This window comes from Felis catus, chromosome A1, assembly GCF_018350175.1.
Source record: "Felis catus isolate Fca126 chromosome A1, F.catus_Fca126_mat1.0, whole genome shotgun sequence".
NCBI classification, from domain to species: Eukaryota; Metazoa; Chordata; class Mammalia; order Carnivora; family Felidae; genus Felis; species Felis catus.
Genome location: NC_058368.1, coordinates 28,062,378 through 28,090,049, shown reverse-complemented (window position 1 = coordinate 28,090,049; position 27,672 = coordinate 28,062,378). Strand labels below are relative to the sequence as shown.

The window sequence follows — 27,672 nt, the reverse complement described above, 5'->3', positions numbered from 1 at the left end:
TTTCCGTCTGTCTTGCTCTGTGATTCCATTCTCTCCAATGTGGTATTGTGGCTTCCATCTTTCCAAAGGTTACCAGGAGAAATGCAGATTTAATTAAAAATTAAGAATGGATTTAATTGAATTAGTGAACCTCAGAATTTGAAAAATAATTTATAAGGAATTTGTATGCAAGAACGTAGCCAGATCGAAAATAGAGGCTTCGTCGCTCAAAAAAGAACAGTTTGTGTCATGCTATGTCATGAGAAGAAAATGATATTGTGCACAAGTTCCTAATGCCCTGCAGGACAACCATTTGACCTGGAGGGGCCCCTGAACATTTTATGGCTTACCATGGTGAGGAAACATTAGCGATGGACTAGATCCTCGACCTCATGGAAATTTATGTGGGGAGCTGTCCCAACTCTGCTGGTTACTCACTTGAAAGAGATGTAAGAAAACAAGCAACTTAGGAAGGCACAGGAAACCATAATATAAGGCACTTGACATTCGCGGATAAATGTTTCTTGATGGTTGTGAAGAATGGAAAGAGGAAAGAAATAGCAGATGCTAAAGAAGAAATTGTACATTGAAAACAGCAAAGCTATGATTGTAGCACTCAATCATTGTCCAAAATGCACCTATTGTTTTAAACCTATCAGTAACTCTGAAGTAGATTGGCACAAAATATGATTTCAGTGACGCATATCCCAATCGCTGAGCCTTGCTTTAAGGAAAAATGATGTGCAATCGGAATTTCTCCACTCTCCTCGGACACAAAATGTTGTTATATAAAGAACCTAATTAGCTGCCCTAGCTCCTATGATGTGATTCTGTCATTTGCACAGGTGAATAACGTTCATTTGTTCCACATTATTTACGGAGCACTATGTGCTAGGCACTGTGGATTCTACAGCATTCTACACACTGAGGATTCTACAGCATTCTTCCCGCCCTTGAGAAGTTTCCCTTCTGGTGGGGAGGAGCCTCATAAGAGTGTGGGAGGTGAGCTCCAGGGCATGGACCTGTAGAGCACGCTGTGGTATCAGAGAAATGGCCATTGAACCCAATCCTGGGAATCACAGAAGTTACAGAAATTAAATTGGGCTGGATAGTATGTGGGCTGAAAGGTTCCGAAAGTGAATATAGAGTAGGATATCCATTACTATTTTTAATTTAGAGGCAACTGACGTGCAATCTCTCAAAGATGAGCTAAAACCCAAAGTCTAGGGTTGGAAAGAACCCAGGATCTTGTGCGACAATACATGGTGGCACCAGCCAGACTGGGGAACTAACATGGCGGATGGTCTGCAATACTAAGGGAGATCCTTTATAGAAAACCTCGAAAATTCAGCCTGACTGTAACGTTGAGCTTGCATATGTTAACAACCTGGTAGGGATTGTTAGAGCTCTGCTGGAATGAACCTATGACTTAATGAAATGTTGGTGTAGACTGGCCTGTGCCTTGAAGGAGTAAGCTGTAACAAGGGGCTGTGCCAAGGGTGTGGAGGTATAGAAAAGGCTTTTCCTCTTTTCTAGTGATGCTCGAGGCTTTCCGGGATCTGAAATGCAGGACTCAATACCCGACTTCCCCTCACACACTATTTTACTGCTGTATTGTCTTCTCACTCACCCCTTTTCCCATTTCCATCCTTCTTACGTGTTTTCATCTTTTTTCTTTTCGCCTCGAATCCCCGGCCCTTGCCTCAGAGGAACGTTCCGTTTCTCTAGTGGCCCTCGAGGAATAAGGAGGCAGCCGCATCTGACTGAGATGGAAGCAGAGCCTGTCAACACTCAGCAGCGACGAAGTGAAAGCGCTGAGGACTGACAAAATCATGTCAGGAAACCAACACACACACCGGACGCTCTGGCAAGTGGGATTGTGTGCTCGTTGCAAATATCCCACGTCAGTCATCTTTCTAACACATGCCAAATCTGAAGGAAGGAACGCATGCGAATTTTAAAGGCGTCTGTCTTTGTGAGTCGGCTTCTCCAAACCCACCAGACTCACGCACACTTGCGTCTTTCCAAAACACTACGTGTGAGGCAGCTCCTGTTCCCTGAAGCTGCTTTCTGCACTCCCCTCCCGCTTCCTTTTGGCTCCTGCATTTCCATTAGGCCCGCCTAGAAAAGAATCCAGGGAAGACGGCCCATTCCCAGTGACTTACGGGGAAACCTGAGCACCTCAAGCCTCATCCTGTCTCTCTGGGTCTACTTGTTGATTTGGGGTTACACTGGCACACTGTGGGGGACACAGCTCTGACTCAACCTGCCGTTCCACATTTAGTCTGTAGGGTCATTCGGGGCAGGCCAAGCATGTGTCAGCCTCACTTTTGGCTTCGCTAATCGATGCTCTGGCTTCTCTGCTATGAAACTGAAATACGTTTCCCAGAAGCTGCATTTATAAATGCTAATTAGTTATTGATTCACATTATGATGATTTAGGCTTGTGTCACTTCTTACAATAAAAAATTTGTACACAGCGAGTGCTAGACTTTAGCTATGAAACAGAAATCTATCCTTCTGATTAGTAACACGTTGATGATACTTCTACTCTCGTAATTTAAAAATTCTATTTCCTAATCATTTACCCGCCTCCCCTCCCCTCTCCTTTGCTGACGGATTTTCTTTACAGGAGCCGGTCAGCGTCTTGACCACTACTCCAGCTATTAGTAGCGACAGCCTCTGTGATCTTATCAGATGAGGACCAGTTATAATGTTACTCATATTGCAACTGGCTTTCAGTGTTTATAGAGAAATCCTGTAGAATCTTCTGTTTTGAAAACTGAAAGAGGTGTCCTTTCCTTTGGGCAAAGGAATGAGCTAGTAGTTACTTACTCCATTAGTAGCATCCAGAACTAAGAACCTGAGGATCAGGGCCGGCTTCAGAGACAGTAATTTCCCCTGAAAAAATTGATAGTTTAAACTCTCTTATGAGGGCCTTAAAATCATGGTATGTCACTCTCTTGGGCAAAGCCTACTTTTTTTTCCTTTTTCTGTGGATTCTGCAGAAGCTTCGTTTTCTCAAAGGCCTGAACTTAATAATGAACTTATGTTGGTGGAATGGAAGTTCCTCATGAAATGTACACATCTTTTGGAAGAAAGATTGCAAATTGGGTGTCGGCCGGACCCAGGATTGGAATCTACCCTCTGCTGCCTGATAAGCTTGGGCAGGTGGCCACCATTTGGATTTCAGTTTTTTACCTTGTGAAGTAGGAGTCAACCTACCTGTGTTGACAAGTTGTGAGGATTGGCACATGCGAGGGGCTCAACAAATAGGGGCCACCAGTATTGTCTTCCCACCTCATTTGCTACACACTTAGTCCCCAGAGTCAAGCACATTGAAAAAAAACTTTTAACGTTAATTTATTTTTGAGAGAGAGAGAGAGACAGAGACAGAGCATGAGTTGGGGAGGGGCAGAGAGAGAGAGGGAGACACAGAATCTGAAGCAAGTTCCAGGTTCTGAGCTGTCAGCACATAGCCCCACGTGGGGCCTGAACCCACAAACCGGGAGATCATGACCTTAGTTGAAGTCAGACACTTAACCAACTGAGCCACCGTGGCACCCCCAAGCACATATGTTATCTTTTTTGTCTAGCTGCCATGCATGGACACATGGAGCAAAGCCCTGCACAATGCATTATAAGCGACACTAGGATAGATATGAAATTAATTTTCTAGGGCTGCAATAGGTAACAACTACACAACCCGAGTGGCTTAAAACAACAGAAATTTGTTCTCTCACAGTTCTGGAGGCTGGATATCTGCAATCAAGGTGTTGGTAAGGCCATGCTCACTCGGAAGGTTTTAGGGAAGAATTCTTCCTTAGGATTCTGATGGGTTCGGCAGTCCCGTTCCTTGACTTGTAGATGCATTGCTTCAATCTCTGCTTCTATTGTCACATGGATCTTCTTCTTGTGTATCTCACAACCATCGTTTCTTCATTAGGACACCAGTCATTGGATTTAGTTCCTACCCTAACACAGCATGACCTCATCTCACCTTGATTACTTTGCAAATACCGTATTTCCAGATAAGGTCACATTCACAGATTCTGGGTGGATGTGAATTTTTAGGTAAAACTATTCAACCCAATACAGCTATACACAGAGTTCAGGAAGGAAATAAACATCTAAAAACCAAACCATAACTAAACTAGAATTAATTAATGCCACAATAGAAGCATGAGCAATGGTGCTGTTGAATAAACCTAACACAGTGAGGGTTTGTTTCACTGAAATATGAATGAAATCATAATTGAATCCAATTAAGAATGCTGTGTTTGTGTTGGCTGTTTATTTTCATGAGACTATACTGGGATTAGGACAGGCTGTTATGCGCCCTCTTATACCTTCCCTCCTTGTGAGGTCTCTCCCTCTCTGCTCCCCACCCCACCCCAGAGCATTGTGGCTCTGCTGATGGCCACCACCAGGATTTGTATTTGCTTCTTCTTTCTAACGGCAAATGTGATTTTGCTCAAGGATGGGGAGTTTAAAAGGAACCAATTTGAAAGAATTCATCTCCGTAATAGACAGGGAACCAGATGGAGAAAATGTTACTTACCCAAAGTTCCAGAGCTCAGAGGAAGGCAGCCAAGCTTGATGGAGCTTTGCCCGTGGAGGTGTTCAAGGCTGGCTTTTAGCAAGAGCTCCGCCTGCATGCCAGGGGGTGGGTGATGGCAGGAAGGGCAGGGGTTGAGAGATCAGTACCATACCTGTGATGCTGAAATCTTGGGTAAAGTAACCAGCATCTTCATAAGTTTGTTTTTATTGTAGGGTGCCTGGGTGGTTCAGTTGGTTAATCATCTGACTCTTGATCACAGCTCAGGTCTTGATGTCAGGGTTCTGAGTTCAAGCCCTGTGTTGGGCTCCATGGTGAGTGTGGAGCCTACAAAATTAAAGTTTTTATTGCATTTCTGGTGGGAGTTGTGGACATCTGTCATTGGATTTAGGGCCCCCCTGGATAATAGAAAAAGATTTCCTCTCAGGGTCCCTAGGTGGCTCAGCTTGTTGAGCATCTGACTTTGGCTCAGGTCATGATCTCGAGGTTCATGGGTTCCAGCCCCGCCTCTGGCTCTGTCCTGACAGCTCAGAGCCTGGATCCTGCTTCGGATTCTGTGTCTCCCTCTCTTTCTGCCCCTCCCCTGCTCACACTCTGTCTCTTTCTCTCTCTCTCAAAAATGAATAAACATTAAAAAAATTTTTTTTTAAAGAGGAAGATTTCCTCTCAAGATCCTTAATTATACCTGCAATGAGCCATTTCCTAAATAAAGTATTATCCACAGGTACTAGGTTTAGAATGTAGACATATCTTTTTGAGGCCACCATTCAACCTACTATGCTTTCCAAATCACAATTATTAATGGGGCCAGTCACCCTGATATCCTTCTCCTTGTGGCTATGGCTTTCACGGAGGGACAAGGAAACCATCAGAAGAGGCCGGGGTCGGGAAAACAACTCATAAGTAAAATACTGAATGATACAAAAATCCCCAGATCTGCAAAATTCTGAAAATGTGAATGCATGAGACAGATCCCAGAGGGGATAGACGTGTATGAGAATGTTATTGTGTTAGGGAAATGGGATTATAGATGTTTTCTTCTTTCGAAAATCTCCCTGACTATTGTTACGCTGCCATTGAATTCAATAATAAAGAGCATTAAAACTAATGTTTTCAGCAAAGAAACGATATGGCAGCTTTTGGTGCTAAATCAATCTAGGGCCCCACAATGTGAGGCCTGCTTGTTTTTTAAATAGGATGGCCTGGAGGCCTGGGGAGACTGCATCAGCTGGAAAGGCTGGCGATTTAGAACAGGAAAAAGTGACTTCTCCCCCCGGGTGTTGCCTTTAACCCTTCCCAGCCTTGAACTTAGACAGTCAGAATTAGGGGCTACAACCTTGCAGAAAGCAGATTTCACATCCAACACTCCCTCCTTCCCTCCTAATACTTGGCTTCTTCACCACTCTCCCTGATGCTAGAAGGACAAGGTGAGGAAGCAGGACAGTTTCAAAGGAGCATGTTTTCCTGAACGCCTTAAACCCAAGAGGTTCCAAGTTAATTTTTTAAAGATAACTTGACAACTTGTTCACTTTGTTTTCTGCCCTCAACGGGGGAGTAAACTTGACAGACAGAGACAAGTTAATTGAAATGTTCCCTTGGCGTGCAAACTGCTTGGGTAAAGATGGTATCCTTTATGGCATGGCTGTTTAATAAGGTTTTTGTTTGTTTTTTGTTTTTCATCTGAATTGTCAAAAGGAACTCAAAGCTGAACATTTTTGTTTCTGATATAAGGGCTGGTGATAAAGCTTTTCCTTTAGAATAGAAACTTTATTGTTTCAAAACCTAGTAAATTCCTTTTTGTCGTTGTTGTTAATGCTTATTTATTTATTTTTGAGAGAGAGAGGGATGGACAGAGAGAGGGTGACAGAGAATCCCCAGTGGGCTCCACGCGGATGATGCAGGGCTTGAACTCATGAATTATGAGGTCATGACCTGAGCAGAAATCCAGAGTCAGATCGAGCCATCCAGGTGCCCCCAAAGCTAGGAATTCCTATTTAATCCTCAGATATTGGCCCACAGAAGTTCAACTATGCAGGTTACAATGTCAAAAGCATCTCCTCGACTAAAAAGTGGGGTAGGCTTCTGGCTAAAGGGAGGAACACAAACCTTTTTTTTTTTTAATTTTTTTTTTCAACGTGTATTTATTTTTGGGACAGAGAGAGACAGAGCATGAACGGGGGAGGGGCAGAGAGAGAGAGGGAGACACAGAATCAGAAACAGGCTCCAGGCTCTGAGCCATCAGCCCAGAGCCCGACGCGGGGCTCGAACTCACGGACCACGAGATCGTGACCTGGCTGAAGTCAGACGCTTAACCGACTGCACCACCCAGGTGCCCCCACAAACCTTTTTTTAAAGCCATATATGACATAATCTTGTTTTTATAGGGAACCTACAGAGATCTGTGGCGTCACTGATGTGCCTGGAAGGAATGAGTCATTGAATACTCTGGGTCTAGAACGTAGGCCCCAAACCACAAGGCATAGGCCAATTTACCCCACTTTAAATGACTATTTAAAACTATGTGTTCACAATTTGTTTAGGAGAGGAGATTGATGTATGTGAATGGGCAGAGGAGACTGCTTGTGGCAGCATTAAGCCTCCTTTGGACTGCCCTGAACAGTAATGATCTGGTCCAAACTTGCATATCACACTCAGTAAAATGATTCTTCAAGTTCATCAGAACCCCCCCCCACCCCCAAATAGTTGATCACCTCCCTTTTTTGGGAAGAACATGCTCCTTGGGAGCCTGACCCCTATGGACGGCCCCAGGGGCCAAAATGAGTTCCTTCCTGGCATATAGAAAAGTAAATATATTACCTCCATCTCTGTTTTCTTATATTTCAACTGTCCCAGGCACCTGCTCCTCCAGCCCAACCAGTTTGGCTCTGCAAAACACAGCAATGTATGTAGTCTTTAGTCTTTCCATGAAAAATAATGATGGACTGTATCACATCATCAAATTGTCAAAGATTATCAATAGTCTGTTAATGCGTTTTCATGCATTTTTCTTTGCCTCAAGCAACGATTAAGAAATACCCAGATTTGTTTCTTCTCTTTTAGGAAATCTCTGTAGGGCTGTTCTCACACATAATCTCTTTAACCCTCATTACAATTCTAGGTAGTGACTGTTATTATCCCATTTTATAGATTCATAAATAGTAAGTGACATCTGGAGCGTGTGTGTGTGTGTGTGTGTGTGTGTGTGTGTGTGTGTGTTTGGGATTAGAATGTAAGACTACTAGAATTTCTTCTGCCCTCCTGATGCTGCAGACAATGTGACAGACCATAGCCCACTATTTGCTGTGTGGCTCTTAATTTTTTGCTCCTTGAATTTTTGCCCTCATTTCTTCCCAGGGCGACCCAGAATTGGGTGTGGGATGGAAGGGGAATGGAGCTAAAGAAACCACTTCTGCCTCATGAGCTTTTTCAGGTGTGGTGCCTTCTCACATAGAATCCCAAGAAGGGAAGGATGACAGAGTGGAAAGATGAACAAATTTGATGTTGGGAGAATAGAGATCCAGGCGTGCCTTTCCAACAATTGTTTCATATCTTAACCTTCCTGTCGCTCCACTTCTTTATTCACAAAATTAAGATGATCACAGCGACATCACCTGTTTGGCGCTCTTGAGAACTCAAGTAAAAGAAATGTGCAAACGTGGAAGAAAGAATAAAGTGTAATATGGATCGGGTAGGGTCAGTGTTTTTGAAGTCACTCACGGCAGTTGCAGTTTGACCTGATGGGCATCTAGTATCTTCCCTGAAGCTGCTTTCCTCCTCCAGTTCGTTCACACCCTCTCTGGTGCCATCTCCCAAACCAGCAAGCATTTATGGGAAAGATTTTAGTGGTCCATGAGCTCAATGCATGTCCTGCTTTCAATGGTGATGCAAGCCTTCAAATTAATTCTACTAGGATTTGACATTTTATTTATTTATTTATTTTAACGCTTATTCATTTTTGAGAGGCAGAGAGAGACAAAGCATGAGTGGGGAAGGGGCAGAGAGAGGGAGACACAGAATCCGAAGCAGGCTCCAGGCTCTGAGCGGTCAGCACAGAGCCCGACACGGGGCTCAAACTGACGAACTGGGAGATCATGACCTGAGCCGCAGTTGGACCCTCAACTGACTGAACCACCCAGACGCCCCTAGGATTTGACATTTTGAAGGGTTTTTTTTCTCCTGTTGAACTCGGGTTTCACATTCTAGAGACTGAGTTTATCTCTTCCAACCTTTCCTTTTACTAAAGTGGAAGAGAAAGGGGAAAGGCAAAAAAAGTACACTTTAATCACAGTGGCAATGGATCACTTTCTCTTTCTTGCAGGCAAGTAGCAATGAATTAGAATCTCAGGGCCAAACCCACTTTGCTCTCCCTCTCCACTGGGCACTTCTGGCTTTACTCCCTTTGCCTGGTGGAGCTGATTAGCCTGCGCTGAGCCCTACTGCTGAAAGTGAAGGGAGTCCAAGAAGATAGTGGCTTAGACCATTCTCCTTCATTTTTTGTAAGCAACTCTTTAAAGACCACTCCCATCCCTTAACCGAAAATCCTCACAGCCTCCAAGGTCTAGCATTTGGTAAGGAGTCGATAAAACATTAAACAACACTTAAAACAATTTTTAGAAAAATGAAAAGATTTAAAGAGGATCTTCCAGAGAATGTGTGTTGTTCATTTAGTTTTGAGAGAGTGAGTGAGAGAGAGAGAGAGAGAGAGAGAGAGAGAGAGAGAGAGAACAAGCAGGGGAGGGGCAGAGAGAGACGGGGGACAGAAGATGTGAAACAGGCTCCATGCTGACAGCAGAGAGCCTGATGTGTGGCTTGAACTTGCAAACTGTGAGGTCATCACCTGAGCCGAAGCCGGCCGCTGCTTAACCAACTGAGCCACCCGGACACCCTGAGATACGTGTATTATAGTAGAAAGAAAATTCCCCAGTGAAAAGAATGGTTCACTAAGGAGAAACATTTCAGATGGCAAGGACTGGTTAGAGAAGAGATATTTCGTGTGTGTGCGCCCATGTGCATTTGGTAGGTATAACTTTGCATGTTTTACCTGTAAATAACAGACAACCTAAACTCAAGTGGCTTGAACAATCAGGAAGTTAGGAAATCTGTTTCCTTGTATAACAAGAAATCCAGTGGTGAATCAGGCTACAGGTGTAGTACATCAGAGCTCCAAATCTGCTTCTATTGTTCTCTTTGATTGGCTCTCCATCGTGTGTTGACTTCACCCTCTCGGTGTTAGCAGTCCCAGGCATCAAATTCCAGTACAATGTTCAGAGGAAGAAATAAAAGCATAACTGGCCCAGGCTTGGCCAGTGCCCTTGCGGGGGGTGGGGCAGGGGCTCCCCGTGGCACACAGAGTAAGTTTGACAAATCTCACTAACCGGCTTCTAGACAGAATTCAGATGAGAGCAGAGGGAGCTGTATGTTTAGCTTATGGAAGACCATATTGTTACGGATTTTTATGCCCCTTTTGTGTGCAGAACTCAAACCGGAAGATTTCTCTGCAGCAAACTCCACTGGGCACTATCTGCTCACAGCTGTGTGACCTTCACCTGAACCTTTGCTACTGTGCTTACTTGGCTTACAAGTACCACATTGGGGCTGGATTTCTAACATTGCACACATGTTATCTGAAATCCTCCTTAAATTTGCTGCTCTAGTCAATACACCGAGGATCCACTAGAGAAACGTTCTGTTGCTTTAACGTCAGCTCTACTCAGGGCTTGTTCTTGCAAACTTGTTTGCCCACTGAAAACATGAGATCGGTAGTCCTTTTGCGTTCCCAGATGACTTAACAGCTGCTTTGGATCAGCTGCACGACTGGCCCGAATGACTGCAAACATTGGTCATCAAGATGGCTAAGAGACAAGTTTCAACAGCGCAACAGTCAATTTCAGGGCAGCAAGTTGATGTGGCCAAGCCCTAGTCCGCTCTTCCTATGTATTCCCAGCTGTGCTGCTTCTAATCCTCATCCTCGGCGCTGGGCAGGACAATTTTGTAAAACACAGTTACAGTCCCGTCATTCGCTTGTCCCCAAGCCTTACATCCTTTCTCCGCACGAACAGATGAAGTACAAAAGAGCTGCTGGCATCAACCTCTTTTTGCAAGTTTTTCTCCTGAAATCTCTACACGATGACCTGTGGCCTCTCCACACGATGCCCCAGTCACCCCAAAGAACCAGCTGTTGCCTCTTTGAGCACCCGTGTGCTTCCTCACCTCTGTGAGTGTGTATGAGGTTCTGGGCAGACGTACCCCCTTCCCTGTCTCATATCGGCTTCTCATTCCTTTTTTTTTTTAAACGTTTATTCATTTTTGAGAGACAGAGACAGAGCATGGGGGGGGGGGGCGGAGGGGCAGAGAGAGAGGGAGACACAGAATCGGAAGCAGGCTCCAGGCTCTGAGCTGTCAGCCCAGAGCCCAAAGCCGGGCTTGAACCCGTGAACCGTGAGATCATGACCTGAGCCGAAGTTGGATGCTCAACCAACTGAGCCGCCCAGGCGCCCCTCTGCTCCTCATTCTTGAGGTTACAGCTCAAACATCACCCTTAACCAGAGACTTTCTTTATTCTCATGGCTGTCAATCAGGTAGTCCCTTCTCTGGGCCCCTGTGGCACTTTGGTCCAGGGCTCAGCGGTTGAATTGTAGTTATTTATGTACCTGTTTGTTCCCCCCACTACTACAATGACTGACTCTTTTTCATTTTTGTGGGTATGGGTAGCACAGTGACCAGGAACTAGGAGCTGTCCGAAGAACATTTAACAGGGGAAGGAAACAAGGAAAGAAAAAAGGAAAGGGAGGAGGGGAGGCAGGAAAAGGAGGAAGGGAAGAAGAGAGGGAGGGAGGGAGGGAAAGAGGGAGGATGGAGGAATCTGGTCAACATATTCTCCTAGATCCTAGGGACTCTTTATCTCCCTTTCAAGTCTTATCTCTGGCCAGGGGTAAAAATGATGACTAAAGGTAAGGAGAGGACCCGAAAGGTAGCCTCTGGAGGGTGTCTAGCTGTCCCAGGCTTCAATAGCCAGCCCAAAGACAAGCAACCGCCCTCTCTTCTCTGTGGAACAGAGTAAATGTTTTACTGAGAATCTCTTCTGTGCCAGATATGTGCCAAATGACCCTGGTATTTTTAAAAAGATGAATTAGACACAGTCCTTGGTAGTCTACACGTTAGTTATCCCAATGCTCTCCGGATAGCTCAGAGGCCATACTCTTCTCATATCAAAAAACTCCCCTTCTTCGTTAGTCTGGTTGTTTCCGAACTCTGGATGTCAAGGTCTGGAGAAGGCCCCAGTTTTCACATCACACTGAACCTGAATGTGGAAGTCAGGTGATCAGTCCCTTATTATTGTTCTTTGTTTTTTTTCTCCCCAAATCTGTTTCTTTTTTTAAAATTATGTCTATTTATTTATTTTGAGGTGGGGAGGGGCAGAGAGAGAGGGAGAGAGAGAGGATCCCAAGCAGGCTCTGTGCTGTCAGAGTCCAGACCTGAGCCCAGATCAAGAGTCTGACTCTTAACCTTAACCGAGTGAGCCACTCCAAGATACTAATACTTGAAATGAATGACTTCTCTGCAGGGCTGTAGGGTTGGAGGAATAGAGAACGAGTGAACAGACAGCCCCATCACTGCTGGGACAGACAGGGAGAGGTGGCAGCCACCAGTCAGAGGGCAGCATTCAGACGAGACCCCTCTGACCACTGAAGATACTACATTAGGAATAACGTGGTAAGGAAGACGGTGGTTGAGGCCCGGGAACCTCCCACACAGGGGCCAAAGACAAAATGACAATGGGGCAAGTCAACCTCCTCTTCCCCCTCCCTGTGCTTGCTCCGTGTGGAGACCAAGGGTCAAAAGGGGGCTTCTCTTCCCTCCAAATCCACCCCCCTCCACGACCTGGTCACCAGGGTGGGGGCTGCAGCAGTCACCCCTGCAGAGGGAGAAGAGGCTGGAAGAAGGGACCGGAGAGGAGAGGAGAGGCAGTGGCAGATGGAACCTTAGGTAAGCTGACACTCCAAGCCCCCAGTGCGTGCTCCAAGGTCCCATCAGCCTTCAGCTGTAAAACAAATTAATTAAAACACAATTACTTCCAAGTCGGCACGGTCAAAGCCTTAATCCCCAAGCACTGGCGGTTTGGTGATTAGGGGCCCGGCGAGACCGCGCTGCTCTCTGGCGCCCCGCGCCGGGCAGTGGCGGAGCCTCAGGCAAGGCAGCAAGGCGAGGATGGGCTGGGCTTGGTTCAGCCGGCCCCCCCCTCCCCCCCCCCCCCCCCCCCCCCCCCCCCCCCCCCCCCCCCCCCGCCCCAAAGGCGACACTGGAGCTGGAGTTTCTAGTCCCAGTGTCAAAGAACGTCCATTAGGTTCCCTGCCTCTGATCATCTGGTTCAACCTCCTCCACCCTCCCTTTGTAGGGAGACCTGGCCAGTCTATCTTTGCCTTGCTTTTTAGCTGACCACCCCCTGTTGGGAGGAAGGGTTTGCCACTGATGTTCTAGGGCTAAAGTCATTAGGCTAAGTGAAAATAAACAGTAATAAATCCTGCCTCAGGCGCTGGGGTCACATGCTGGCATTAGGGAGCCATTTACATCTATCTATATTTTTTTACCGAGAGTTACAGTGGCAGAGGAGCATTATTCACATGCCTTTGTTTGACACACATTTTATTAGACACAGGATCACTGAAAAGCATTAGCCTCTAGTCCGCTTTAACCCCTCTGTTGCCATCCAGCTGGTGCTAACTTCAACTTCAGGGAGTGCCTCGTTTAGACTGTTTTTTTGTTTTTTAATTTTAGTTCTGATTCACTGTTAAAAATGGCTCCTTAAAATAAATTCCCATAGAAGAGGGTTGCATTTTTCCAGTTATAAGAAGAAACTTATATCTGACTTCAAAGGTGCAACAAGTGATACATAATATAATTTAGATTCACAGATATATTGCATTTTGCATGAAATTGCATGGTTACCTTTAATAGAACTGTAAACTTTTAAATTTTATAAATATTGTCTAAGTAATTTCTTATGATTGTATATTTTGTCTAAAATTACAATATTAGCTATGAGGTATTATTTAAATTCTTAATAGAATTGGGGCGGTTCATTTTACTTTTTTTCCAGCTTTATTGAGATATTATTGACATAGGACATATGTAAGCTTAAGGCATACAAATGTGATGATTTCATACATGTGTATATTGATTTGATTACTAAGATCTTTTAAAATTAATAGAGTTACTTGGATGATTCAAATATGTTTTAAAAATTACACAGTCAAAACGCATCAAGTTCCTTAAAAAGTCCATATCCTGGGGCACCTGGGTGGCTCAGTCGGTTGAGCATCCAGCTCTTGATTGCTGCTTAGGTCATGATCTTGCAGTTTGTGGGATCGAGCCCCATATCGGGCTCTGTGCTGACAGAGTGGAGCCTGCTTGGGATTTTCTCTCTCTCTCTGCCCCTCCCCTGCTCACGCGTGTGTGTGTGCACGCACATAAGCTCTCTCTCACAATAAATAAATAAATAAACATTAAGAAAAAGTTGCTAAAAAAAATCCATATCCTTTGACAGATAAATTGTATCCCAGAGAAATCACAATGGAAGGTAAAAAATATGGTCACCAAAAAGTTGTTATTTACAGTCACAAAACACAGAAAGTAACTTAGTTATCCAACAGAAGAATGATTACATAAATGATGGTATTTTTTTTATTTAAAATTTTTTTTTAACATTTATTCACTTTTGAGAGTGAGAGAGACAGGGCATGAGTGGGGGAAGGGCAGAGAGAGTGGGAGATACAGAATCAAAAAAAGGGTCCAGGCTCTGAGCTGTCAGCACACAGCCCGACACGGGGCTCGAACTCACAGACCACGAGATCATGACCTGAGCTGAAGTCGGACGCTTAACTGGCTAAGCCACCCAGGCGCCCCTACATAAATGACTGTATTAGAAAAACAATATAGCGTCAAGTGAGGTATAGGCTTTAACAGTCAACTAGATCTGAAATGTAGCTCTTTGCTTGCTAATTCTGTGACCTGGGGCAATTAGGTTTTGCATCTAATGTATTATTTAACTATTGCTACATAAAAAACTGCCCCCAAACTCAGTGGCTTCAACCATCACTCATTAATTTTCATAGCTCCCATGTGTGTTGGCTGGCGTTGGCCCCACAGAGGCAGGGCTGGCCTGGATTCCTCTACACCTCCCTGCATCTGGCCCTGGTCCTCTGGTCACTCACCCTTCGTGCTTATCCTACTGGCATAGACATGCATGTGCTTCACATGGTGATAGAAAAGGCCCAAGAGGGAAACGTGAAAACTCGTAAGGCGAGGTTGCATTGTTATTCTTTTGGCTAAAGGAAGTCACATTGACCAAACCTGAAGTCAAGGCATTTATTTATTTATTTTTTAATTTTTTTTTAACCTTTATTTATTTTTGAGACAGAGAGAGACAGAGCATGAACGGGGGAGGGGCAGAGAGAGAGGGAGACACAGAATCGGAAGCAGGCTCCAGGCTCCGGGCCATCAGCCCAGAGCCGACGCGGGGCTCGAACCCACGGACCGCGAGATCGTGACCTGAGCTGAAGTCGGACGCTTAACCGACTGAGCCACCCAGGCGCCCCGAACTCAAGGCATTTAAAAAAAAAAATCACACAGTTAAGGTTTAGACTCCACAGCACGGATTCTCAACCCCTACATTACTGACCTTTTGGAGCTGATAGTTCTTTCACGTGAGGGGCTATCCTATGAATCATTAGATGTTTTCACAGCCTCCCCAGCCACTACAACCTAGATGTCAGAAGCACCTCCACACTTGTGATCACCAAAAAATGTCTCCAGACAAATGTCCCCTAGGGGGCAAAATTGGCCCCTGGTTGAGAACTGCTGCTCTGTAGGGAGGGATGAAGAGAGGGGAACAGTAATTGAGGCTGCGACAGGGAGGGGTATAACCTTGTTGATGACGGCGAGATTAAATTGTTTTTATATTGTTTTTCAAGTGATTAGATTCAATTGCTGCTGTTTTAGTAAGTACTTAATACATACTGGCTTCTGTAATTTTATAACCATATACTGTAGTCACTGAAAGATTTCTGAAGGATGTCTAATATCATGGGAAAATGTATAAATATGTATTTCAGTGAGAAAGGATTTGAAAGGATATATGTATCAAGAAAACAAGTTTGTAAATAATATGAATGTGAATGTGAGTATGAATCCTTAGGAAGAAGAATAGACAATAAACCATTAAAAGGCGGTTTTCTATTGGGGTGTAATTAGGAGTGATTTCTCATTTTCTTCGTATTTTTGTTCGCCTCCCCCCCCCCAATTTCTCATGGTGAGATTGCATTTATTTTTTAGATCAGAAAACAAGCGTCACACACAATCACATACAACATAAAATTTATTTAAGATTCTCCAACCTGACTCTTCTCCCCACACTTTTCCTTTGAATAAGAAGAGCCCTTTAAAAATCACCCTGTTTGCTTTGGTCTTTCAGAGAAAGTACTGTTATAGGCAGTCAGCAATGCAATTCGTGATTTCATTTCTTGCAGTGAAAATCTCTTCTAGGGGAGCCTGGATGGCTCAGTCAGTTAAGCGTCTGACTTTGGCTCAAGTCATGATCTCATGGTCCGTGAGTTCAAGCCCCGCGCCCGTGCTGACAGCTCAGAGCCTGGAGCCTGCTTCGGACTCTGTGTCTCCTTCTCTCTCTGCCCCTCCCCTGCTCCTTCTCTCTCTCTCTCTCTTTCTCTCTCTCTCTCCCCAAAATAGGTGAACATTAAAACAAATTTTTAAAAAAATCCCTTCTAGAGGCAAGAATGTATTAATTTGGGGAAGATTTTTAAAATATAAAAATATTTAAGTATTGGAGATTAGGTGGGGAGGCAGATTTACATACTCCAGCTGGAATTACAAACTCCCACAATCTTTCCAGAAGGCGGTTAGTCAGTCCTTTAAAGTGTTCACACATAACATTTCCATTTCTAAGTATATCTCTTTTAAGTAAATCATCCAGAGATGTATATAAAAACTGCTTAATAAAGATGTTCTCAATCTGTTTTGCAATGCTACATTTTGGGGTCGTTTGTAACAGTAGTGTAGTCTGAATCATAACAAAAGGTAAGTTGGCATCAGAAATAGTATCCTGCAGGAGTAACAAAAACCTAAACTCTATCACTGCGACAAGTGTGTGGTCTTTTACCAATTGTGTTAAAATGTATTGTGCTTAAGATCGATCCTTTAACAATCCTGGGATCGGCAGCGAGGAAACAGATATTGCCAGCTGAGAAGCTGGTGACCTTTATGAAATCACAGCAGAACATTTGGTAAAACTGGTCCCTGTTGATGACTTTGAAGGCAGATTTACATGCTTCCCAGGCTTGGAGCTCTGGGGGGAGACAGTGAGACAAAATCAGAATGTTGATTTCCGTTGGCTGTCCCTTGTTGCTTTCAGTAGGCAATGAGGAAGGCAGAGATGGCGTTGGGCAAGAATATGTCAGTTTGCCACTGGAGATGAAAGGAAATCCAGGTTGGACAAGGATGTCCCCCGCGCCTGGGACCACAGTCTGACCTGACTGGCATTCCAGTACTTTGGACCTCGTGGAGCTGGGAAACTGGACTGCTTCAGTACCACAAACAGAAAGAGAGAATAACTGTGTCTATGACCTTTCTCCGGGGCCATAGGAGGCAACCACAGGCAAATACAGAATCAGGCACATTGTCTTCTCATCTGAGCCTGTTAATTCAGACGGCCTCTAAGTTGCAACTGAGTTAGAGAGAAATAGTCCAGGCAGCTCATCAATAGATGGGCAAACAAATGAGTGTTCACAAACTTAAGATTTATGCAGAAAAGACCTCTGGTTATCCTTGCATGTTTATGGAAATGACTGGTAGCCAAGTAGTCCAGAAAACTGCTAAGAATTTTGAAAGTACTATGTGATCAAAGAAACCACAGACCTGGCCTGCAAAAGCTTGTAATTTTCTGATCCCTAAGGCAACCCCCGGGAAAGTCGTGCATCCCCAAGGAAAGCATGCTCTTCTACACTCACTGTAGCTGTGGCCACAGAACTCAGTGGGCAAGCAGTCTCTGAGAGGTCAGTGGACAAAAGACTTTCTGCCAGACGGGAGAACTGGTGTCTACAGACCAAGGAATTTTCTTCGTTGGCTCTGGCAGACTTGTCACTGGGATCAATGTCTTCCCAGTGAGACGTCATCTTTCTCTAGGACCACAGCAGTCCCATCTCCCATTCACCTTTTTTTCCAAAATAGGAGTTTTTACTGCGGCTCTCCTGTTTGACTCCACTGTTGGACAGTAAGTATGCGGAAGGCACCAGAAATCATACCTGTTCGTTTGTAGGTCTTCAGACCCAGGAAACTTCAACCCTGATGGAGACGATTTGATGTCACCCGGAAATCTTAAACTGTGAATTGGATTTAATAACTGGATGGCTCCTTTAGACAGTCCTTGAGGGCAGGAGTGGGTATGTTCTACGTATGTTTAGGAAGGCACAGATGAGTAACTGGGGGACTCGAGACAGAGGCTGGCACTGTCCTCAGTGTTTAGTAAAAGCTCTCCCATGCTATGGTTTTGCAAGATATATGGCTGGCCAATGGGTGACCCACTTTTCCCAGCCTCCCTTATAATTAAGTGTAGCCACGTGGTTGAATTTTGGCAAATGACACGTGGGCAGAAAAGAAGTAAGCCACTATCGGGGCCCATGCTTAAAAGAGGAAGCTGTTTGCTTTCCATCTGATCTGTTTCTCCTTCCCTTTGGCTGGAATGTGATGGGTGGCTACCAGGCCTGCTTCACCCACCTGGATTAGAGCGATGCCCTGGGAGATGTGGCACAAGAGAGCAAGACTAGGTCCCTGGGCAGCCTCAGTGGCAGAGCTACCTGGGGACCCCAGGAACCCCTGTCCACCTCTGCATTTATCTATGAGACAGCAGAAAGCTTGTATCTTGATGGAGCCATCATGTTTTGGGGTCTTTGTACGGTAGTTTCAATCTACCCTAAAAACTCAGTTGTGCAGGTAAAAAACAGAACACAACAAACCAGCGAGCGCCTTATAATCTCAAATTATTTGCTTCCTAATTTTTATTTTCTTTATGTATTTTTAAGGTTTTTAAAAAATGTTTTATTTATTTTTGAGAGAGAGAGAGAGAGAGAGAGAGAGAGAGAGAGAGAGACAGAGTACTAGTGGGGGAGGGGGCAGAGAGAGGGAGACACAGAATCGGAAGCAGGCTCCAGGCTCGGGGCTGTCCACACAGAGCCTGATGTGGGGCTTGAATTTGTGAACCACAAGATCATGACCTGGGCTGAAGTCGGAAGTTTAACTGATTGAGACACTCAGGTACCCCTAAGTTTTTATTTATTTATTTTGAGAGAAAGAGAGAGAGAGAGAGAGAGAGAGAGCACTCACAAGTTGGGGAGGAGGAGGGAGAAGGAGAGACAAACCCAAGCAGGATCCCACCATCAGTGCACAGCCTTGATTTAGGGCTCAAACTCACGAACTGAGAGTTCATGACCTGAGCTGGGATCAACAGTCAGATGCTTAACTGACTGTGCCACCCAGGTGCCCCTCAAAACCAGTTTTTGTAAAGGCATGGGTGCGTAGAAAAAAACCCTGAAAAGCTAAGTACTGCAACATCTATTTCTGAAGAGTGATAGTACAAATAGCTGTATTTTCTTCCTTGTGTTTTTCCATATTTTCCATTTTTCTACTTTGTGTATACATTATTTTTGTGATTAAGGCACCAACATGTGCTATTTTCTTTTAAAGATAAGTGAGCACGGATCCCTCATTTCTCTTCCTCACATTTAACTACTAATATTTTGTTCAATAGCCACAGTTTTTTCAGAGCTAGGAGCGTTAGACCAAATAAATGCTCCGAAGAAGCTCTGAGTGCTTTTTCTTATCTTTTAATGCCATAAGACCTGTTCAACACTTGGTTGACATCTATCAAAAATACTTCAAATTTCATGGAAAACTAGAAGAATAATTACCAGTGATTTCCATAGCTTCTGAAAAGGCCCTTGTACAGCTGCTAAAAAGCACCCCAAGACCAACTGAGTGGGCAGTTAGCCACAGGGAGGAAAAATGGCCCATTGAAGAACTTGATTGCATTTTCTCCCTTTCTAGAAGCCACTTTGGCCAACATGCTTTTTACACTTTACATGCGTTGTTTTGATCGATTTTAAATACGCTTACGACAACCTGCTCAAAATCTTCTTTCTCTCTTCCCATACCCAGCCATCCAACAGATAAGTTGATTCCAGGTGACACATCTCTTACTCCCTCCCCTGCACTGTGTCCTTTCTGCCCTGGTTCCAGCGTAGGCCACTTGTATCCCTCACTGATGACCATAATAGCACCTGGCCTCCCTGCCTGGCCTCCTTCCTCCTCTTAAATGCACTCTCCTCTTTACTGCAGTCAGAGTCGTCCTCTTAAAAGACAGATCTGATTCCATCACTGCTCTACCTAATGGTTTCTGGTGCTTTTCAGGTCAAGTCTAATGACAGACCCTTCATGATCCAAAAAGTGCCTCTATCTGCAATCTCTTCCCCAGACATGATTCCCCGCCCCCTTCATCCGGCAAACACACTGTATCTGGTCCTCAATGAGTCAGCTACACCGAATTTCTTTTTCACTAACAGACCTTAATTTTTAGAGCAATTTCAGGTTTACAGAAAAACTGAGCAGAATGTGCCGAGAGTTCCCAGATACTCCTAACTACTATCCCCAACACAGTTTCTCTTGTTATTAACATGCGCATTAGTGTAGTTCACTTTTATAATTGGTGAACCAATTTTCATACATTATTATTAATTAAAGTCCACAGCTTATATTAGGGTTCACTCTTTGTGTGGTATATTCTATGAGTTTTGGCAAATGTACAAAGACATGTATCCACCATTAAATTATTATACAGGATAGATGCACTGACCTGAATCCCCCCATTTAATCCTTCCCTTCCCTCAGTTCCTGGCAACCAATGATCTTTTCTATCCCCATATCTTTGCCTTTTTCAGAATGTCACATAGTTAGATCGTATGCTATGTGGTTTCCTTTGCTTAGTATTATGAATTTAAGGTTCCCCCAGGCCTTTTTATGGCTCGTTAGCTCATTTCTTTTTATTGCCATATAATATACCATGTATACCACAGTGTGTTTATCCAGTCTCCTTTTTAGTTTTGGTGATTATGAATAGAACTACTGTAAACACTCATGTGTAGGGTTTTTGTAGTCATATTTTCACCTACTGAGTATCTTTTATTTTCTCAAATGTCCTTTTGTTGGGTCCCTTATCTCTGGTCCTCCAAATATGCTGTTCCAATATCCTAGAACACGCTTCCATCTTTTGTGATCTGGGTAACTCCTATATACTCATCAGGCTGCAATCTAGAGATCATTCTCCCCTGAGAAGTCTGCCCTAACCCCTCCACCTTCCCACCTTCCAGTAGGTTAGATATGTCTCCTATGTGCTTCTGCAATATTCTACCCTACCCCTAGCCTAGCATGGATTGTCCTCAACAGAAAATCTCTGTTTATTTCTCTCTATCCTGTAATTGACTCTGGGCTCAGTGAGGTCAGTGACCAGGTATGCCTTGCTCATCATTGGATCTCAGCCATATAGCATAGCCCTGAGACATAGTAGGGGCTCAGTAAATATTTATTAAATAAATAGCCACTTGTCTTGCGCTGCCTAATCTCATAGAAGTATTATATATATGTAATAGACAGTAATACATTATGGTAATATACGTAGTAATATATTAGGTATCTATATTATAGTATTATAGTATAGTATAGTATATTATTCATATATAAGCATTACATATATATTATACATAGGAGTAACATATATTATAAAATGCATGTAATACATAATATATATAAAAGATTATATTTTATAAAATAAGAGAATTTTATGTTGTTTGGTAACTGTTCTGAAGTCATCGTGGTCTTTATTTCTTTCATATTTTGTATTCTAGCCTTGGTATGCATAAGGGATTAAGGACTGTTGCTGACTAACCAAGAGTTGTACTTTCTAATTTCTTTAGACAAAAATAATCCTGCTTGTTTGCTTCTTCTCCCCAGAATATTTCACCCAGTGAACATTTTTATTGTCTTTGATCACCACCCTAAGTCCAGAGATGTTGTCCCCGACGAATAGCTTCACCGTGTGGTTACAATAATAGAATTGCTATCATTTATTGAGAGCATTGGAGTCAGGTGTTGTGCTGGGTACCTTCAAAGGAATTCAATACGTGTTACCAGTAATCCACTGGGTTCATAAAGATCCCCGAAGACCCAGGGAAACAGCATGGTCCCTGTTTCTAAATGTAGGAAAGAAAAAATCCTAAAGTTTTAAAAATTCAATTTATTTAAACAAAAACAGTTCACCCAGTTTTCAGCGATTTGCTTAGACTCACCTAGTTGGGAAGAGATCATAACAGAGAATGACGCAACGCATGTGAGTTTTGGCTGGTGTAACCCATCACACTTCATTCATTCTCTCACCTGCTCAGTAATCGATTCTTTTGGAGAACCACTCTACTGACAGCCATCACAACTGACTCTTAATTCCTATGATGACACTACCAGGTAGATTTTATGTCTTCTTTTTTTTTTCAGATAAAAAAAATGGCAACTTAGAGGCATTAAATAACGCTAATATCACAAAACCATCCAGGTCCCAAGAATTTCAAGGGTCTATAAATTAAAGGGCTATATTGTCTTTACATCGTCACCATCCCATTGTGCTGTGCTGCCTTAAGAGACATTATTCAGTCTTCAATAACACCATGGAACTCACAGGGATCATCACTGAACTGTAAATCACGGCTAGGATGAAGGCTGAAAGGAGGATGCCAAAGAAATGAAGGCATCTTACTCTCTTCAGGAACTGACAAAATGGTTCTATAGATAGAAGTCACATGTAAAGAACACACTAGAATATATGCCAGCATGGTGTATGAACAACATACCACATGGCCACACGTACTCATAGCATAAGCCCATATATATACGGAGGGAGGACCCAGTCTATGTCATACATAACTATGTCTCGCCTCTCCTCTAAGCAAACTCAGATATTGAACTCGGGTTTTTTGTATTTGTTTGGCAAGACCACTGCCTCGACGAGGGCCACTTTAAAGTGAAAGCGGTTGGGCGCTGCACTGAGTTGTTTGCACTACGGAACAAGGAGAGGGGCTCACCTGGGTGACGTCCAGGGGGACCTCAGACCAGCAGCTTTTATTTGGTCTGCGTCAGCACACCGCTACATTCTTAGGTAGGCTGTCAAATGTCATCAACGCTTTGTTATACTACGATGCTGTGTTATAACTAAAAATATATCCTGTAACAGTGATGACCATCAGCGGGAACACCGTGCTGTATCTGTTGTGTGGCTACGTGTTGTGCAGGGCATAATGTACTCCAGAGATACAAGGGACAGCAGAACAAGGCAACATCGAAGCAAGTCCAGGGCTCTTTGGAGTTACGTGTGAAATTTGTTCTCTTGGTCAGGGCAACAGCCGTTCTGTCCAAACAGGGACTGATCCAAGGCTGAAGCTTTGCCAGGTGAACAGTATAGGAACTGTGGGGACTCTTAACTGGAATCCGTGAAACCCTGAAATAATCTAGTATTGATGATATCTAAATGCCTTCTGACTTAAGTAGTACAGTTTTTAATCCTAACATCCCTTTAAGTGACCTCCCAAAATTCTGTTCTTGGAGAAAAGGTGTCACAGCCGCAAAAGGAGTTGAAAGTTACTGTTTCAGCCTGATAAAGCAGGCAGAGCTTCTTCATGCTGGTTTGGAGTTCGGATTTTGAAGTCAAACAGTTCAAATTTGCCTCTCTTGCAACTACTTCCCACCCTGAGCAGTGCTGTCATTGTCACCCTCTGTGTTGCTTGGAGGCCTAGGTGATGCAATGCATACAAAGCATGTTGCACCACCCTGGCAAACGGTAGATGTTAGTTCTCAAGCAGTCTCGATTCCTGAACACGTAGACAGAGGAATGAAATGGGACGAGGTTAGGCCAAAGCTCGAGCGCCAATGGGAACTTCTCCTCAGGCCTTGAAAACTCTGGTCTGGTTTGTGATCACCTCTCCCCAGCTAAATGAGTTCGAGCAAATCACTGAAAACGTCAGGATGTTTCTTTTCTACGTTCAGAGACAAGGACCACGCTGTTTCCCCGGTGCTCCAAGAATCTTTATGAGCCGAGTGGATTACTGGTACCACACGCTGAATGCTTGTGAAGGTATCTTACAAGAATGAAAATGTCTGCAGGATTTCTCTCTAATGGCAGGAACGAGAGCGAGGAACTCTGTGTGCTGCCCTCCACACGCCAGCCCCAAGTGCTTGTGTCTTTGACTAGAGAAAACCGCAGGGTGTAAATGTTCTGCGTGAGCCACTTGCATGCACATCTAGAAATCACAGCAAAAGAATAAACTTCTCACATGTGGTCCTTAGTCTTTCATCAATAATTTTAGCTTTGGCCCTGTCAGACTCAATGGCCTGGCTGTAAGTATAGTTTTGCAGGCAAGCTAGTTCTGGTTCAAGTAGCAATAAATCACTGATAAGCACAAGGGAACTCAGTTTTCTTCCCGGAGCCTGGTCTCAAATCATGTCTTAGCACACGCCCCCAAACTGGCGTATTTTAGCTGACTGCCAAAAAAAGGGAATATACCAGAAAGTCAATTGGCCTCTGACCTCCTCAGTGATGAAATCTCGGCTTCTAATGACTTTCATTTGAAGCTTGAAGAAGAAAATAAATGTGAACAGAAAATACAATAACATAAAGATTGGCCATGCAAGAGAATTCCTTCTCGGCTATCTTCAATAGTTCATTTATTTCTCACTGCGTGCCCACCATTCAGAGAAAGAAAACTATAGATTGCAACTTCTTCAGGTTCAGTGCTTCCGGCTTCTTACCTCTTGTTTACAGGGGCAGAAGAGAATTTAAGTGGCTGAACAACCGCCTCTGGTAGACAAATGTTTATATAGACTATCTGAAAATTATTCACATGATGAGCTATCACTGGTAGATTTCAGACCTCAGAAAGGCTTTTCCCTGCTCTTGGCCAGCCTCCTCCCTTCCCCCTCCCCGATTTATGGTGATGAGCTTAAAAAGAGAGAGAGAGATAGCTTCTAATATAACTCAATTATATTAGAAAAAAAGTCCTCAAGACAAATTTGCTCAAGTCATAAGGCAATTCAACCGGTAGATAAGATTTGCATGGCAGTTCTCTCTCCTTTCCCTGATCAATTGTCATTGTAATTGTGCAGAGCCTGAGCAAATCCAAGCTGGGGAGAGGGTGAGGCTAGCCACGTTCTATGAGCTTGCCCAGGGTAGGAGGAGCTGAAGAACATACGTACTTTGGGTGACAGTCTCTTATGTCCCCCAAATTATTACCATCTTCTGCTTGTAGAACAGGGGCTACTTGTCTGACAATCCTCTTGCTCATTCCTGCTTATCCCAGTCCCCTGCCAAACACATCATGTCCCTGTCCTTAAACACAAGCCCCCACCTGTCCCGTGAATTCTCACTGGCCTGGCGGTTGACTGTGCTGGAAAGAACTCTTAAGATGGCATAAAACTCGGATTTGGGTCTGACTTCTGTCACTCACTACCTGGATGACTGAAAAGAATCCAGTTGTTTGCAATTTATTTCTTCATCTGCAGAATGGGAGATAATCCATGTTCTGCCCAGCTCATGAGGTTGTGAGAAATAAGTGAAGCAATGTTGTGTGTGTGTGTGTGTGTGTGTGTGTGTGTGTGTGTGTGTGCGCGCGCGCGCGCGCGCGCGCGCGCGCGCGTGCTTTGCGGATGCCAAGAACTGTCAAATGGAAAGGAGAATGGGGATGCTGAGTTACTGAGAATATATGCTCTATCAGTTTTTAGGGCACTCAGACTATAGATGTGGGACACTTCTGTGCCTCTGCTCATTCATTTCTGCAGTAGGGAATGACTGGTTTTTCATCACATTGTGTTCCTTTTCTCCTGGGCACACAGCAAGACTACATTTTCCATCCTCCCTTGCTCTCAGATGTAGCTACCTAAGTAAATTCTGGCCAGTGGAATACAGAAGGAAGTGATATATACTACTTCTGGGCTTGACCCTTAAATATTTCTTAGCACAACGCTCTATTCTCAGTTCCTGGTGCTCTTGGAGTCTTAGTAAATTTTTTATGCTATTCCTTGGTCAAAGAAATATGTAACAGTTCCAGTTATAAAATGGCTAGGCCCAAACAACTTAATAAATATTTATGTCTTAATAACTTCATGATGTTGAAAAAAATAGTACACATGAATTCCAAGCCAAATACTATTTTATTTAATTCTTAAATAACCACAATTACTTACTAATGGGCACTGCATATCTTCTTACACCTGGGAATCCGATTGGACGTAGCCACTCTCATTTCCTGTTGCACATTGATTCTCATGAGGTACTTGACATTTATCATAGCAATGGCTGAAAACCCAGATTCAAAAAGGAATAGCCTTATCAGTGACATCAGCATCATGGTGTCCTAAGCCATTTCCCCCTTTTATCCTCCCTTTTTAACAACAAAAAAGACATCCCTCTACAAACAAAAGTGCCTTTGTGGGTGTTAGCACCATAAGCCCAGGAATGTGGGAGGAGTCACATGCACCTGTGCATTCAAAAATAAGCAGACAGACCTTAGTATAGATAGGCTGCAGAATCAGGGCAGTAGGCAAAACTACCCAGACCCCTCTTGCTGCAGTCAGGACAAAATGAGAAGAGTACTGACCTGGGCAAGAGAGAGGATTGGCAGAAATCCAGCCATCCAAAGGTACTGCGAAACAATATGAGTTTCATCACAGCAAAGTGTTGATAAAAGAAAGTTTACCAGACCCTCTCACCCCCTCACTCCCTCACCCCAAGGCAAAGCTGCCCAGGGTTGATTTATTGGGTGGTGGTGACCTCTCCTACAAGGGAAAAGGATAGTTGTAAGTGCCTGGTGACCCCAGTTGTGCTGGTCATGGCTAGAGAAACCCACTTCTCTCCAGCAACACCCAGAATACTGACTGAAGCAGGAACTCAGCTGGTGGGTGGGGGGTGCTGACTGGAAATGAGGCAGATAAGACATGGTTCCCACTGACTATGCTGGGCAGAAAGCCCACCTACGAGCCTCTGGTAGTACCATGCCAGTGGATCTCCCAGTGGGGTCAGTGGGGCCTGTGGGTACTCCAACACCTCAAATGCTAAACCCACGCCTTCCCCTACTCTGTGGCTAACTCCTTGTGCCTGCTCCCATATGTGGCAGTGAGAGTTTTGGTAGACAAAGAGCATGCTCAGAAAACAGGCAAGGGAGAAACCACAACTTTGAGCTATAGTGCCACCTTCTGGAAAGCAAAGCGGATTCCGGTAACCAGCCTGGTGACTTGTGAAAACCAGAGAGGAATAAAAGTTTAAGAATCCTGCCACAACAGGAGGCAAGAGGAGTGGGGCAGGTGTACCCATACAAATATAAAACCCCAGATAATAACAGCATGGAATAGAATGCCCTGTCAGAAGGTAACTAGCAAAGATTCAAGGAGCCGTCTTCTACAATTCTTTTGCATTTGAAGTAGAAAAACTGTAAGATACATGAAAAATCAATGAAATATGCCATCACAAAAAGAAAATAACATTCTCCAAAGCTGAGCTTGAAGCCACAGAGTTTTATGATCTAGCTTATAAAGAATTCAAAATATCTATTTTTGAAGAAACTCAATGAGCTACAAGAAAACTCAGAGTGATAATTCAATGAGATCTTGAAACAGTACATCACCAAACGGGATTTTTTTTCGAAGATATAGAAATCATAAAAAAAAGAACCAAAAAGAGATTCTGGAGCTGAAGAACTCAATTAGTGAAATAAAAATATGCAATACAGAGTATCTTCAAAGAGTAGAGTAAATGGAAGAGAGAATTAGTGAGTTAGAAGATAAGAATTTTGAAATAACCCAAATAGAGGAGAACAAAGAAAAAAGAATGAGAAAGAGAAAGAAAACCTACATGATCTACAAGATTCCATCAAAAGAACAAATATTTCATGGGGCGCCTGGGTGGCTCAGTCAACTGAATGTCTGACTTTGGCTGAGGCCATGATCTCATGGTTTGTGGGTTCGAGCCCCACATCAGGCCC

At 43.9% G+C, this 27,672-nt stretch overlaps 1 long non-coding RNA gene across 4 annotated transcripts; it reads right to left on the bottom strand.

The window, feature by feature from the left end:
• Positions 1-48: 48 nt before the first annotated feature.
• Positions 49-27,672, bottom strand: LOC109498172. 4 transcript variants are annotated; one of them, XR_006595074.1, is made up of 6 exons: positions 25,880-27,672; positions 12,519-12,578; positions 7,355-7,422; positions 3,205-4,864; positions 2,815-2,880; positions 49-1,742 (listed from the first exon to the last, which is right to left on the bottom strand). It is a non-coding gene; the product is annotated as an uncharacterized LOC109498172 (long non-coding RNA). The 4 variants fall into 4 exon arrangements; XR_006595067.1 differs by having other exon boundaries at positions 2,815-4,864; positions 25,880-25,991; positions 26,293-27,672; XR_006595056.1 differs by having other exon boundaries at positions 2,815-4,864.